General features: G+C 42.0%; 1 non-coding gene across 1 annotated transcript; it reads right to left on the bottom strand.

Annotated features, from left to right (window-relative positions):
* Positions 1-15117: 15117 nt before the first annotated feature.
* On the bottom strand, positions 15118-15224 carry LOC121165595. Its single transcript, XR_005885295.1, has one exon. It is a non-coding gene; the product is annotated as a U6 spliceosomal RNA (small nuclear RNA).
* Positions 15225-15429: the final 205 nt, after the last annotated feature.

The raw sequence follows: 15429 nt of genomic DNA, 5'->3' as shown, positions 1-15429 counted from the left end.
ATCAGAGGCAATCTCTCCCTCTTCCGACTTCCCAGTCATTCTGATATCCACCGTATGCTATTATAATGTTTAGGTGCCTGGTTTTCTACTATACTATATGATTCTTTCTTGAATCAGAGGCTATTGTGTTGTTTATTATTATATTTTCTTAATTTATTTTAGAGGCAGAGGAAGAGAAAACATGAAGATTGAGATAAAGAGTGTCCATCCATCAGTTCACTCCCCAAAAGACCAGAGCAGCTGGGAGGCCAAACTGGCAGATGGAAACTCACCCACATGGAGCTTCAAATACTTCGAGCTGTCACTCCCAGGTTAGCACTAGCAGGAAACGAGAAACAGAAGAGAACAAGAAATATGGCAATAGCAGTTGTGGATTTACCCTTTGCATTACAACATCAGCCCATTAACCAACATCTTAACTGTCACATCAAATGCTCATTTTGTTTTGCTGCTGTTTTAAACACCTGTCTACCTACAACATTTCTTAGTTCATTGAGTAAATGAACTACTTGCATATCTATTACTTATATGCCTTAGTTCAGGCTGCTGTAACAAAAATAACATGCAGACTGCGTGGCTCAAACAGTATTTATTCCCCACAGTTCTTGAGGCTGAAGAGTCTGATACCAAGGCCCTGGCTGACTCCCTGTCAGGTTTCTACGGAGCCGTCACATCTCTGTGTCCTTGTAGTGTGAGTGACCACTCTAAGGACTCTTCCATAAGGAGACTAACAAACCCCACTTAGGAGGGCTCCACCCTTGTCATCAAGTCATTCCCAAAGGCTTTACCTTCTAATACCATTCCACTAGGGTTTAAGATTCCAACACCCTTATTCTGAATGGATACAAACATCCATTCTATGATGCTTGGTTTTGGTATCCTTCTCCCTTCAAGAAAAATTTGGAAAGATCAAGTACAATCCTACTCCTTAAATGGGTCAGCTCTTAAAAGTAAATATATATCCTGTCACAGGAGAAAAAACATGTGCAGACTAGGCATGCTTTGGTATTATGCAAATTCAACACTTAAAGCAAAAAGAAATTTTTATTCTGATCTACAATTTTTTTTATTAATTGGGAAAAGTTGTTTTTGTTTACAAGACTGTTCTAAAAACAATATGTGCTTAAGAAAAATAACTACATGCAGTGAAATGAGAGTGAACAGAAACATGATCCTGAGTTCCAATAGTTCCCAAGACTACCTCTGCCACAGCCAAGCAGTATTGGTTTTCTGTCAAAACAGAACTAAGTTCATGAAAAGAATGACTTGCTTACCTGCTCACTATTGCCCAATTCAATTGTTTTCATAAAAAAGATTGCATGTATATGAGCCCAGTGCAGTGGCCTGGTGGCTGGGGTCCTCGCCTTATATGCACCGGGATCCCACATGGGTGCGGATTTGTGTCCTGGCAGCCCTAGTTCCCATCCAACTCCCTGTTTGTGGCCTGGGAAAGCAGTCAAGGACAACCCATGGCCTTGGGACCCTACACCTCCATGGGAGACCCAGAAGAAGCTCCTGGCTTTGACTTCAGATCAGCTCAGCTCCAGCCTTTGTGGCCATTTGGGGAGTAAAATCAGCAGATGGAAGATCTTCCACTCTGCCTCTCCTCCTTTCTTTGACTTAGCAATGAAAATAAATAAATATTTTTTTAAAAATTCTGAAGAAAAGACTGAATGTATAGAATAAAACCCTGTTGTTATCTGTTTCAACCAGCATTCACAGTGAGAAGCTGGCATGAGTCAGGTCTTCAAATCTAGCATTCCTAAATGCCAATGAGCAACTATAATATTTCTTCTTAAGTTTTGGTAAGGAGAATTCCATGGAAGAGTGACAGACTAGATGTAGCTGAGACACGTTGCAAGAATTAATATGCTCCGACTAATATACACTGGCATACAGGCTATACATTTTACTGAGTCTTCAAAAAGCTCATGGAAAAAGTATATTTTGAAAGACTGTAAGTGGATTCCAAAATTTTTTGCAACTAAATAAGGTTACCTTTTAATTCTGATCCTCTTCGTTCTTTTTGAAATCACCTCATATTAAGTAATAGGGATAGAGCAGTTGATTAGATACAGACCTGTTTTAATGGAAGTTACAGCTTAGTGGGGGAAGAGGGGACATAAACTAAACAACAAAGTAATAAATGAGAACCACGGTAAGCTCAATGGGGAAAAAAGACCCTCTGAAAGATAGCATAAGAGAAACTGCTAGAGATTTGGCTAACAAAAAAAGCTGCTCCTCGGTGGAGGTCCTAGAGAGTAGAAATGTAGCCAATCACTCCAGAATTAGCAGAGCAGTCTTGAGAAAGAATCAGGAGACAAACATTTCCCAGCCTGATCAGCAGACATAAATAGATCTACTGCAGAATGGAAGGCCAGGTCTAGAGACAAATTCAGTGGGCTTTCCCTTGGCTAGAAATCTGAAACCACCACCTGTCTCTGAGCCTTCCATGCCCTCACAGAGATCAAATCCATTAAGACCTTAGAGGTGCTCAGAACACTTCTCCACTAGGATGCTGTATCCCCTGTGCAGTTCTGGAGTCGGCAGGAGGATCTGAGCTTCCTAGCAATGGGGAAAGTTGGTCTTCCAACTCCCCAGATATGTTCACACTGGTCTGTCTTTGGAGGCCAGCATAGCCATCTCTTCTGGTCTTCTAGGGTCTTCACAGCACAGATTCTGAAAACAGGGCTCTAGACAGGGTCTTGTCAAACTCACAGAAAGGAAGCTCTGAGTGCTGAAATTGCAAAACTTCAGCACTAATATTGCAAGCCCATAGGATGGCATACCAGGCACCTGAATATTTCATTAAGGGCTATTTTTAAACCATTCTGTACAAACAAATGGGTCACATTGGATGTATTTATATGAGGAGAAGGAGAAATGTGATGTATTTAAATACACAGCTTTTGGCTTAACTAAGCACCAGAGCACATTTTCTAATGCTATCTTTAGGCAGCAGGTTTCCACGTTTAAGGAGTCATGAATTATTGAAAAGCACTTTGCAAAATTTTGGCAGTGATCCCTGAGCCACAGTCTGAATCAGATTTTTAGGCTCCTAATATTTCTTCAGTGTGATACACCATGAAAGAGATATTCAAGAGAGATCAGAGCCCTAAATGGAGTGAGGGTCTTAAAAATTAAATAACCAAATCAATGACATGACCAAATACAGAGGAGGACAACACTAAGGACAGGAATGAGAAGGCCTGTGTGTTGACACCAGCATTAACACCACAGACAGGAGCCTGGATAACAGTTAACCACACTGAGTTTCACTTTTCTCCTTTCACAATTGCAGCACATGCTATCTACCTTCTCATACTATTGGCCATGATAATTATAATAAATAAATATAAGTGTGTTTATGGGTGTGCCTTGTTGGTTTTGTGTGTGCACACACAGAAACTCTAACGCATAAAGAAATAGAAAGGATAATTTATAAGGATAATAAGATATGGAATCAACTATTCATGGATGAATAGTCAAAGAAGTCATGATGAATACACACAAAACTATTCATCTATTAAAAAGAAGTTTTGCCACTTGAAACAACATGGGCCAAACTTCACCTTGCATGTGCTAAGATCCCATATGGGCAATGGTTCTAATCCCAGCTGGCTCCCTGCTTGTGGCCTGGGAAAGCAGTTGAGGATGTCCCAAAACTTTGGAACCCTGCACCCATGTGGGCGACCCGGAAGAAACTCTTGGCTCCTGGCTTCAGATCAGCTCAGCTCTGGCTGTTACAGTCACTTGGAGAGTGACTGGAATCTCTCTGTTTCTCTTTCCCTTACCTCTTTCTCTCTGTCCTCTCTGTCTCACCCCTTCTCTGTCACTCTGTCTTTCAAATAAGTAACTCTTCTTAAAAATAAATAAATTCATGTCAGGATGATAGGATCGTTGAATAAGCATTCACCTTTTAATAGGCTATGATGATGTAATATAGACTCAGTCTAAATGCAGTTTTGACTAATTCTTTCCGTATTTACCAAAAGAATAAAAACAAAAATGAGGCAGGTGTGTAATGCTAATGAAGCTCCGTGGTACTGACACACCACAGAAGTCATTTGCTTTGTGTTATTCTACAAAGTGGAAAGAATGCATGACATTATCTGTTGATTCAAGAAGGAAGGGCTGCTTTCTTCTCACCAGGAGAGACAAAAAGAAGTGAAGCTTAATGACCACTCTCGCATTGAAGTAGGGGAGCTCCGTGCGGTTACCCAGGCTTCTTCCAGAGAATCAAATGGACCCAGTGTACTGTGGGGAGAGAAACTGTAGCCAGAATCTATTTGAATGCCATCGAAGCTGAGGAAACAGAGTGGAGAATGGGAAGTTGTACCAAGCTGATTTGAAAAGTTTCTGTAATGTTATACATCTTTTTGAAAGCGTGATGCAAATAAGATGAAACTTTTGCCTGTGTTATATTTTATGTTATTTTTCTCTCTGATTAAAACATTGTTATCTGTAATTTATTGTTTGGTTGTTTGTTATTTTTTGAATCTGTCATTGATGCTGTCTCAACCCAGATGTTTCGAAGAATGGAACTTGCATTATTTTTAACATATTGTTTACCCAATACTATGTCAATTAATTCCATAATGTTGTATATTGATATTGAGGCCTTGTTGGGCCTTTTAACTGACCGGATCTTTACTCTGTTAGACCTATCTTCAGACCATAGAAGGTCTCCCCAGGAGGCCACTGAACTTATCTGGACAATAAGACGCTGAACTTTATGCTAGGCATGTGTTTGCAAGCAATGAATCTCAACTGAACTTGAACTATGGTTATGCAGCAAGGTGGAGGAATCCACCATGGGGGGAGGGATATGGGGAGGGGTGGGGGGAATCCCCAGCGCCAATAAAACTGTACTACATAATACAGTGTAAGCAACAATAAAAAAAAAAAAAACATTGTTATATAAAGGCTTTCCTGTACATCCTTTTAGGTATAACTTATGAGTTAGAAAACTAATCACTGTCTTGCATTCTGGAAACCAGAGACAAGTTTTGCCGATATTTTGACTAACAACAATTCAGTGGACAAGCTTTCTCTCACTCCCTTATACTACCCCCACATGTATTACTATACTGCCTGAAATGAAATTTAAAACATCAGGCCCGGCATGATGGTTCAGTGGCTAAATCCTCACTTTGAGTGTACCAGAATCCCACATGAGTGTCAGAGCTACTGCACTTCCCATCCAGCTCCCTTCTGTGGCCTGTGAAAGCAGTAGAGGATAGTCCAAAGCCTTGGACTCCTGTACCCACGTGGCAGACCCGGAAAAGGCTCCCAACTCCTAGTTTCAGATCAGCTCAACTATGGCAGATGCAGCCACTTGGGGAGTGAACCAGAGTACAGCTCTTTCTGTGTCTCTCCTTCTCTCTGTAAATCTGTCTTTCCAATAAAAAAATAAATAAATCTTTAAAAAAGAAATTTAAAAAGTCATTAGATTAGCAAACGCCGTGTTTTAAAATGTGAACATCATTAGAGTTGAGATTTTAGCTGACACTCAACATGTGTTCTTTGGTCTAGTCTATTCATTTAAACATGATTGCCACAGCATCAATTTCCCACAAATCCATAAACACTAAACTTTACATATAGACTGAATAAACTGTCCTGCAAATATGCATGCTGCCATTTAAAAATACATATGAGAAAGTTATATTGATATTAGTCAAATATCAATCGTTTTCAACTCTAAATAATCTGAAACACATTGTTCATCAAATGTTTCCTCCATCAGTTGGTTAACAAAAGTATGAAACATCATTAAACATGTCAAAATTTGGAAATCCTGCCAAACCATCCAGGAGAGTTGTGTTTCATTTCTTTTGTTGATTACTTAATATCCAATGGTGTGAAAGTACTGTAATGCAGTCAGCCATTCCCATGGTGATGAGCTCACTGTTTCCAGTTCATGACCATTATAAACAATGGAGCAATAAATATCCTCAAACATAAGACTTTACGAATGAGGACTTTGGTTTCTATGAGGTTAAGTCCCAGAAGTGAGAAGGCTGAACATATTTTAGGTTTTAATAGATGTTACTCTATTGCTTTCCAGAAAGTCTATGAAGCTTTGCAGTCCCACAATCTACAGGTTTAAATCACACCTCAAATCCCTACTGGCTTGGATATTACAAGGTTTTTTCCTTTTTTCCCATATTATTTACATAGTTAAGAGGGATGCATGTCTATGTGGGCCTTAGGTTAGGGTGGGGAGGGTCAAGATATAGAGGAATATGGGTGAGACAAATGTCTCAATTCTTTTCTTTTTCTCCTGTATCTTTAGGGGTGATAGGAGAAAAGGTTGTTCCTTGCTGTTAAACTACATTAGTACTCAGGGATAGTGCACAGTCATTTGATTATGCCTTAAAGACCCTGATATGGGGAAGCATGTTCCAAGGGTGTTGCTTCATGCATTTCATTGTTCCAGGGTTGAAATAATCTTTCCAAGCTCAATTGGTTGACAATGTCCACTTTAGTGCCTCCACAGCCACTTGCTGCAAAGCTTGGCCAAGACAGTTGTCTTTCCTGCTCTGCTTTCCATCCTCATCTGGGCACTTGATATCCACCGGTAGCCTAGATGAGCTGGCTGCCATATCCTTTGTGTGTGGCTGTGTATGCTTTTCTGCCATATAGGCATGAAGAACTGAGGAGATCCAGGTCCAACATGTGTACTGCAGGGTCAGACCACATACTTTGTGATTTTTTCCTGTGGCCGGAGTTTGAGTCTAGTGATCTAGTTGGTGACTCCTCCAAGAAACCTCGGCTGGGATTACCTCAGACTTGATTGTTGTATGTGCCAGGTAGTGCACAGTCCAGTTCACTAAGTCACCTATACCAGCCAATGCATATACCAATGGATGCAGCTGCCTCATCAGATCCACTCCAAACCTAATCTCTCACACAAACAGATGGGTGCCGTGGCCCAGCCAAACTCAACCCACCACAGGCCTAGTCCTTATGCACACCAGAGGGTACTGTTTCCTAGTCACAGTGACCTTCAATAATTTTCCCCAGACATCCCCCCTACCCCAGTTTTTGCATGTGTCAGCATATGCTGCAGAGCATCCCAGTCCTTTCCAAGTCCCATCCAGATCTCATATCCACAGATGCTGCAGCTTGGTTCAGTTCACTTCACCCCCAGTCTCAGCTCATACATGTGCCAACAGATGCTATCTTGTCCAGACTGGTCTGCCTCCAGCCCTTGCTCTCATGCTCACCAGTAGGAACTGCAGGCTAGAAGGAGAGTACCTACAGTTCCCCACTAGGCCTGCTTCCAGCTCTGGATGCTGTATTTGCCAGAGTACCATGGGTCAGCCTGATATGACTTACACCCAACTCCAGCTCTTGCTAGTGAATACCTTCACCTACCTATTCTGAGTCTCATGTGTGCCAGCTGCTGTAGCACCCCATGCCAGCCTAGCCCTTTCCCTGATCCAACCCACATGCCGGTCAAAGGGCACTGTAGTCCTGCACAGCCTGATCTGCCACAAATCGAAGCTCTCACACTCACTAGTGGAAGCAGCAGCCTTGCAGGGGAGTCCCTGAAGCTTTCCTAATGGCTCTACTCCCAGCCCCAGGTCTTGTACATGCCAGTGGGTACTACAATTCAGTCTGACATGGCCCACCCTGTTCTCAGCGCTTACCAGCTGGTGCTGCAGCCTAGTTCTGCCTGGCTTGCCCTCAGTCCCAGCTCACACTGGTGGGTATAACAACATGGCCTACCCTGACCAGCCCCAGCCCTAGCCCTCACATCAAATGGCTGGTGTTGTGGCCTAACCTGGCCTGGCCTGCAGCCCATCCTGGAACTATCATATATCAATGGGTTCTATGATCTAACCCAGCCTAGCCCATCCCCAGACCTGGCTCTCATGTGGAACGGCAGGTGCTACAGCTGAGTTCAGCACATCCTGCACCTATTCTGGTTCACCCAAATGCCTGTAGGTACTAGGGCACAGCCCAGCTTGACCTGTCCTCAGACCCAGTCCACACAGATGCTGAGGAGTTTGCATCCATGCTCAGTATGGTCTGCACCTTCCCGTCCCTCCACCCTAGCTTTTGTGCTCACCAATAGGAGCTGCAGTCTAGCAGAGGAGTTTCCTTAGTTCCCCTGCTAGGCCCACCCCTGGCCCTGGATCTTGCTTCAACCTAGTCTGATATGCTGCACTTCCAGTCTTGGTACTTGGTACTGATCTGGCCTTTTCTACCCCCAATTCCAACTCTTGCTGGTGAGTGCTGTAGCCCAGCCCAATCTGGCCTACCCCTAGCCCTGGCTCTCATGTGAACCTAGTCTAGCATGGCCCACAGCCTGACCTGGCTCTTGGCTGAGCCAGTGTGTGCTAAGGCCTGACCAGCCTAGCTCCAAACCCAGCCCCCATGCATGCCAACTAATGGGTTTTGCCTAGTCTGGCTCACCCTAGCCCTAGCTTTCATGATCACCAGCAGGAACTGTGGCCTAGTAGCAGATTTCCCCAAGACTCCCCACCAGGCCCACTCTAAGCCCCAGATCTCACATGTGTCAGTAGGTGCTAGGTGTCTGCAGGCATAGGCTTCCCCAAGTCCTGACCTTTGCATGCACTAGCAAGTACCTTAGCCTAGCCTACCCTATCTCCAGACCTGGTTCTCAGGTGTGCCAGCAGGTGCTACAAGCTAGGCCAGCCTGGCCTACTCCAATACCCCAGCTTCCTTGATCATCAGTGAGTTCTGTGGTCATGCCTGGCTTGGCCTGTCACCACTCCAAAACTCTTGCTAAAACCAGTGGGTTCTGCAGTTTCACAGGGTTGAGCCCATAAATCCCTTACAGAATCTGCCAGGCTGTTTGGTGCCACAGTGCAGCTCCACACAGCCCTGCCTTGGTACTTGTTGGCTGGTACTGCATGCGGCCTAGGTGTGCCAAAAGTATGCTAGCTTTCACATGTTCCAGAAGGAAGCAGATGATGCTATGCAACCCAGATCAGGTCTCCCACCTTGATCAGACCCAGACGAACCCTCCAGTTTCTCCTTTCCAAATCATTCTAGCTCAACTGTTTTGTTTTCCTGCAAGTGTTCTGGTCCATGGGGTCCCATGCAGCAACTCCTTACCTGCAAGTGCAGTAGCCCAGTGCTTGAAGTCCCCCAGAAATCATCCCACACCTGTCATGCACTCCCTTGGTGGCCCCTCTCACACAGTTGCCCAATCCCCTTCCCCAGATAATCTACAGACCCCTGCCAGGACTCAGACCCTGAATGATGGCTTCTGAGTCCTGTCTTACACTTGTTTTGAGTGTGACAAATTCTATGGTATGAAGTGACACTGCAGCATCATTTTCATTTACATTTTTCTTGCTGCTTAGAAATTTGGGCATCTTCTCATAATGTCTAGTGATATTGGGTTTTTCCTTTCATAAATTATTTAGTGAAATCTCTCTCTCTCTCTCTTTTTTTTTTTTTTGCTGTTGTTTGACTTTTTCTGAATATTATGTAGGTAATGTGTATCCAATATTACAAAATTTACCCCATATGCAATGTTTCTCACTCCTGTGTCTCAAGTCATATTTTTGGCATTCTGATTTTAATTTTCTTCATAACAATTTCATTATTTGAATGCATTTCATTAGTTTTTTCTTGACTGTCTCTTCCAGCAGAAGATAAGTTCTATGAAAAGAGACACTTTCACCTTTTCTGTATCTCCATCATCCATGACAGTAGCACAGGATGGTACCTAATAACATTTGTTAAATGGATTAGTGAGTGAATGAGGGAAAAGAAATAGAATTATCAAATATAATGCTTGATTCAAATTATCAGTGATAAATGACAACAATATACTTCCAATTATTTCATATAATTTTGCTGTTACAGATGACTTGAGCTTAGCACCATGGTATAGCAGTCAGTCTCCATCTGCAGCACTGGCATCCCATAGGGATGCAAGTTTGTGTCCTGGCTACTCTACTTTCAATCCAGCTCCCTGCCTATGGCCTGAGAAAGTAGCAGAAGAGAGCTCAAGTTCTTAGACCCCTGCACTGACATGGGAATCATGAAGGAACCTCCTGACTCTTGGTATTGAATTGGCCCAGCTCTGGCTGTTGTGACCATTTGAGGAGTAAACCAGTGGACAGAAGATCTCTCTGTCTCTCTTTATCTCCTTCACGCTGTAACTCTACCTTTGAAATAAAAGTAAAATAAATCTTTAAAAATTAAATATCCTTTTACTCACAGAAATGCTCTGCATGGAAATTCTACTTTTGTGTGAGACAAAAACCAAAGTTGCCTATACCCCTTACTTCAATTTTCTAGTAACAACACTGTGAATTACCTACTTGTCTAGCCAGCTGCAAAGTAATCTGAATTAGAACTTCAGAAGCCTCCTGAGGGGCACTGACTTGGAACGGCCAAAGTTGATCCAGCTAAGGAAGGATCTTCCACCCAATGGGAGCCCTACACCTGCCCTGGAATTCCCCTCAGAGCGCCGGCTGGACCCTCCTCAGAACAAACTTGAATGTGTGCATTGCTGTCAACTAAACAGTCTCATTGTTTTATTCCTCACCTCCATCCTGCAATTACCTCAGCTCCTTTAAAGACCCCTCCTGCTGCCTTGCTAAGCAGAAAGAGTACATTTTGCATCAGTATATCTCTTTCCAAGATGCTCTTTCTTGAAGTAAACTCTTTCATCTAACCAACACTGGAATAGTGAATTGACTGTTCACTGTATGGGTGAATAATCCAGTGTAATTATGGCATGCAATGAGTGTTGGGCCAAGAGAGAAGATTGAAAAGAACTGTAAATCAAACGATGGGAATTGACCTGGTTATGGGCAAATTACCTGTTAAGCTAAGCAATCTGCTCCTTTTCTTGCAACAAATACAGAGAAACATCAACTGGTCAGAAGTTTTCAGCAGGAAGTATGTTATATAAATTTATGATACCGGAAGAATACACTGATGGCAATGCTACGGATTAATTAGAGTAGAAGGTTTTATTAATAACCATCTTTCTCCAACTTTAAAATAACTCATGCCAAACTAGTTCAAGTATATTTTATGGACAGCATTTTTAATAGAACCAGCAGAGTCAGCACACATTTCCTGAATCAGATGACAGAATAGACACTCTAAATTTTCTCCAATAGCTTTTGCTGCCCAAACCTTTTATGATGAAGAGAAAAGAAAATCATGTAAGTTGCATTAATTTCTTCAATAAAGCAGATGCTTAAATTGATTGAGAGCTATATTCAGTTTCTGCCAAATTATATCACCTTCCTATTCTCATCCAATATTTCAGAAATGCCCCTGAGGAATTATGTGTCGAATACTGCACTTAACCCATACTAGGTAATGAATTTAAGGCAAATTGATTATCCCTAAGATAAAGAGAATATCCTTACCTTAGTCTCTCTTAGTCTGTCAACTTTCCTATTTGGTAGAGATGTATCTGCGTGGTTAAGTTGTATTTGTATCAAGACAACATAAGGGAAGATATTTATCTTCCTCTGCTGGCTTAATAAATCACAAAGAATACTCTTTGGCATGAATACTCCAATCTGCACTAGGTATTGATCAACTAAAGTGGTGAATTGGCACATCTTCCTCTAAGAAAAGTAGTAGCTGTCTTCAGATATCATTAGATGCTCCTTGAATGATTAAAAAAAAAGTCTCCTCTGACAAGCTGATCCATACTTACTAAGAAGGTGTAGGATAGTTAAAAGGACATGACTTTGCAGTTAAGACACTCTACATCTCAAATTCCTGCTATGCTACTTAAATTAATTCAGTAACACTCATTTTATATAATTTTATGCCAGTTATTGGTGTGGACAGTAAGGCTTGAAAAGCCCTGACTCGAAGACTTAGTAACTTAGTAAGAGAGGCAGACAAAAAGAAAAATTGTGCCTAAGGGATTCTTCAAAAAAAAGTACATGGAAATGCATATTATAAAGAAACTCTGTATGGATTGAACATTTTTGCCAAAATTTGTTATTTAATGATAAATTTATCTTTTAATTCCATTTTCCCACAAACTTTTGAAGATTCCTAATATAACAGAGAAATAAGCTGGAACAGGGGCGTCACAGACAAAACGAAAATCAGAGATTGATCAAAGGAATGAACATGAAGAACAGAAGTGTTGAGACTGGTACACACGGTAGCCCCAGAACTAGTGAATATGGGTTCATTTCCATGCCAGTCTCCATGAGAACAAAGTACCTGACGTCTAGCTAAGTGCAATACCGTGTCTGGGGAGAGAGCTTGGTGCACAGCTGGAGCGCCACCAGCTAAAGCAGAGAATGAGGAGACCTGGAGCTGGAGAATAAGAAAGAGAGGCACCTAAGTTCTTGATTGGGCTTCCTGGGTTAAGTTCTCAAGAAATATAGTAAAGAGTGCGTGGAGAGAAAGTCAACTGGAAGAAAAGACAATGACTTATAGGCAGGACGCACTGCAATGTTTGTTGTAAACAGTCTACAAGGTAGAAGAAAAAAGGGAACTGAATCTCCAGAGAGAGGTCTAACTAAAGCTATACAGAGAAGGTCAACATATAAAACATGTAACTGTTACAGCAATTGTCCCAGTAATTGTTTCCATAAAATGTATATGACAAAACTCCAAGGGTATACTGCCAAAAGTGCCTTTGTAGATTTAGAGGTACCATACATAAACATGAACTTTGGAACAGAAATACAGTTGGCTTTTGCCAGTCAATAGAGACAGACTCCAGCACACCATTTTAGGTCTCTTAGACATTCACTTACAATATCCTTGGAGTCAGTCTTCTTAATGGGTCCATCCATGCAGAAAAAAAAAAAAAAAAAAAGACTCTCCGCCTTAGCAATAAGCACAACACAATAAAAGTGTCAAACCAAGTACAATCAAATAAAGTCATTTCTTCCCAGGCATCCCATCTGTTCCTCCCAGCCCTGCTCGGGTTGCAGCCCTTGGCCTCCATGCCAGCTGGCACCACCGAGCAGCAGGGTAAAGCCATTGCTCATTGTCCAGATGTATCATAGTTCTGGCAGATCTGGGCGTTCTTTGACTTCTTGGCCTCTCCGACACTCATCAAAGGCATTAGTTTAAGAGATCACTCTAGAGTCACTGACTTAGAGCCAAGTTCCAGCACTGTGTGTTGGGAAGGGCTGGCTGGCTAGGTTTGCAATTCCTGTATGCACACCTGCCTCACAAGCACTTGTATCTCCATGCGTTGAGACAAATCCCACATCATTCATTTTCCTTTCATGATGTAATCTGTTCAAGGACCTTTAAAAATCTCTTCCTGAAGGGAAGAGGAGGGATGTGGAGAGAGGAGGGCTGTGGAGTGAGGCAGCAGAGTACAATAAGTGTCTCTGCTGTAATTAGTCCCTAAGTCTAGGGAAGCTACAGCTTCTCTGACATTATGTGGCAGGGTACCAAAAGGAGGCCTGACATTTGCCAGGCCATTCCAACTCTGCTGGCCTGGTACACTACGCTTGGCCTTCCCAGACTCTTACTGTTGGGTTCTTGTCCTGTGATCGACAGACTGCAACTCTCTTTAAAGATAGTGCTCCTTTTATCTGATTTAAATCATTTCTTTTGTGAAATGAACTGGTGGGCAATTGATTCTTTGAAAATAAAATGTCAGGCACCTATTAATAGAGTATGCACAGATTTTCTTTGGTAAAGTTTCATCAGTACTACAATAATGCATGTGGTCTCCTGAGTATTATCTTGTTTGGGATTCAAAGTACTTCTTGAGTCTATGACTCTACCAGCTAAAGGAAATTCTCGGGCATGATCCCTTCAACTAGTGTTTCTGTCCCACTGGGCGTGTCCCCAGCACCTTCACTCCTGCCTTCCACGCATGACTCTAATTACACAATGTCAGACTCCTCTCATGTTCCTCACACTGCTTATGTATTTTTAGAATTTCATCTCGTCATTCTCTTCTTCTCTTCCAGTTTACTCACTCCAAAGCCATGTCTAGCCTGATCTTAATCTCATCTGTTACCTCCTTAGCTTCTGCAATTACCTGTTTCCATTTTAGAAAGTCATTGATGTTTTGTGTAGCAGTGTTTTCTTCTGAAATTTTCCATTTTGTTATTTACTCTAAAAAACACTAAATATGTTTAGTTTGGTTTGGTGACCCCCAATAACTAGGTCAGCTGTGGGTCTGTTGACATAACACATTTTTTAGTCACCTAGTGCTCTGTCATTGCAAACATCTTATTGAATGATACACCAAGTAGCATTGTGTTGTTTAAAAAAAAAAAAGTAGAGATTGCCCAGGGTGTTATCTTCTTCAAGTTTATGCTAACCTCAGGCAAAAAAAAGGGGGGAGGGGGATAAGTAACATATCTCACCTGAACCAATTCACACACTGAATTTATCAAGACTGGATTTCAGAAAAAAATGTTCTAGCTACTTTAGTTCTCCATTAATCCAGAACATAGACTTCCGAAGGTTTTAAGTAAAAGCTTGTTGTGTTCACAAGGTTTCCAGACTCCAAACATGATCTTTTCAGCACAATGGAGGTTAATGAAATTGTTTGGCACAGTGGCCTCTTAGTCCTTCAATTTTATAAACAGATGTTTGGTAGGAAACAACAGTAATGACTATCAAACTCATTCTTCTGTGATTCCCTGCACTCGGTGGTCTTGGGTCTTCAAATCTTCGTAGTTCCTAAAGTTGAGTATATTCCACAAGACTGGAGAAGACTCTCATCAGCTTTTTTGTCTTGTAGCTACTGCTCTCTGCTGAGTGACTTCCAGAATGACATAGCTTATGAACATGTGAGAGGAAAGTAAAATCAAATTTGGTGCTTAAAAATTCTCTTCTCAGGGCCACCCTGGTGTGAGAGTGGGTAAAGGAGAAGCTAGCATAACATACGGGTGCCAGTTCACGTCCTGGCTACTGCACTTCCAGTCCAACTCCCTGCTAACGGCCTGGGGAAAGCACTGGAAGATGGTCCAGGTATTTGGGCCGCTGTGAGACTCCGTGGAAGACCCACATAATGCTCCTAGCTCCAGCCTGGCTGACTGCTCATCTGTGTGGCTGTCTTGGGAGTGAATCAGCAGATGGAATATTCCTCTCTCACTGTCTCTTCCTGTGTCTCTATAACATTTTCATAATAAAAAATTTAAAAATTTTTGTTTGTTTTAATTTATGGAATGCTTCATGAATTTGCATGGCATCCTTGCACAGGGACTATGCTAATCTTCTCTGTATCTCTCCAATTTTAACATATGTGTTGCCGAAGCAAGCACAGAAAAACGTTTTTTAAAACTGCTCTTCTCTCTGAGACTTCAGCCACTCCTGGTCTGGCTGGACTGACAATTCTGTGATGCTTTCTAATTGATTCTCTTCTTCTCTCTTTTATCCAAGTTTGCCATGTGTTCTCTAAGAAAGGGTTGTTTGATTGCAGCTTGCTAGTTCATTACAGCCAGAAGCAGAAATGCAAGACCGAAAAGT

The sequence above is a fragment of the Ochotona curzoniae genome, unplaced genomic scaffold (assembly GCF_017591425.1).
Source record: "Ochotona curzoniae isolate NIBS_2020 unplaced genomic scaffold, NIBS_Ocur_1.0 contig_899, whole genome shotgun sequence".
NCBI classification, from domain to species: Eukaryota; Metazoa; Chordata; class Mammalia; order Lagomorpha; family Ochotonidae; genus Ochotona; species Ochotona curzoniae.
Note: the sequence above shows the minus strand (reverse complement) of the source record. Positions and strands in the feature narration are given on the sequence as shown.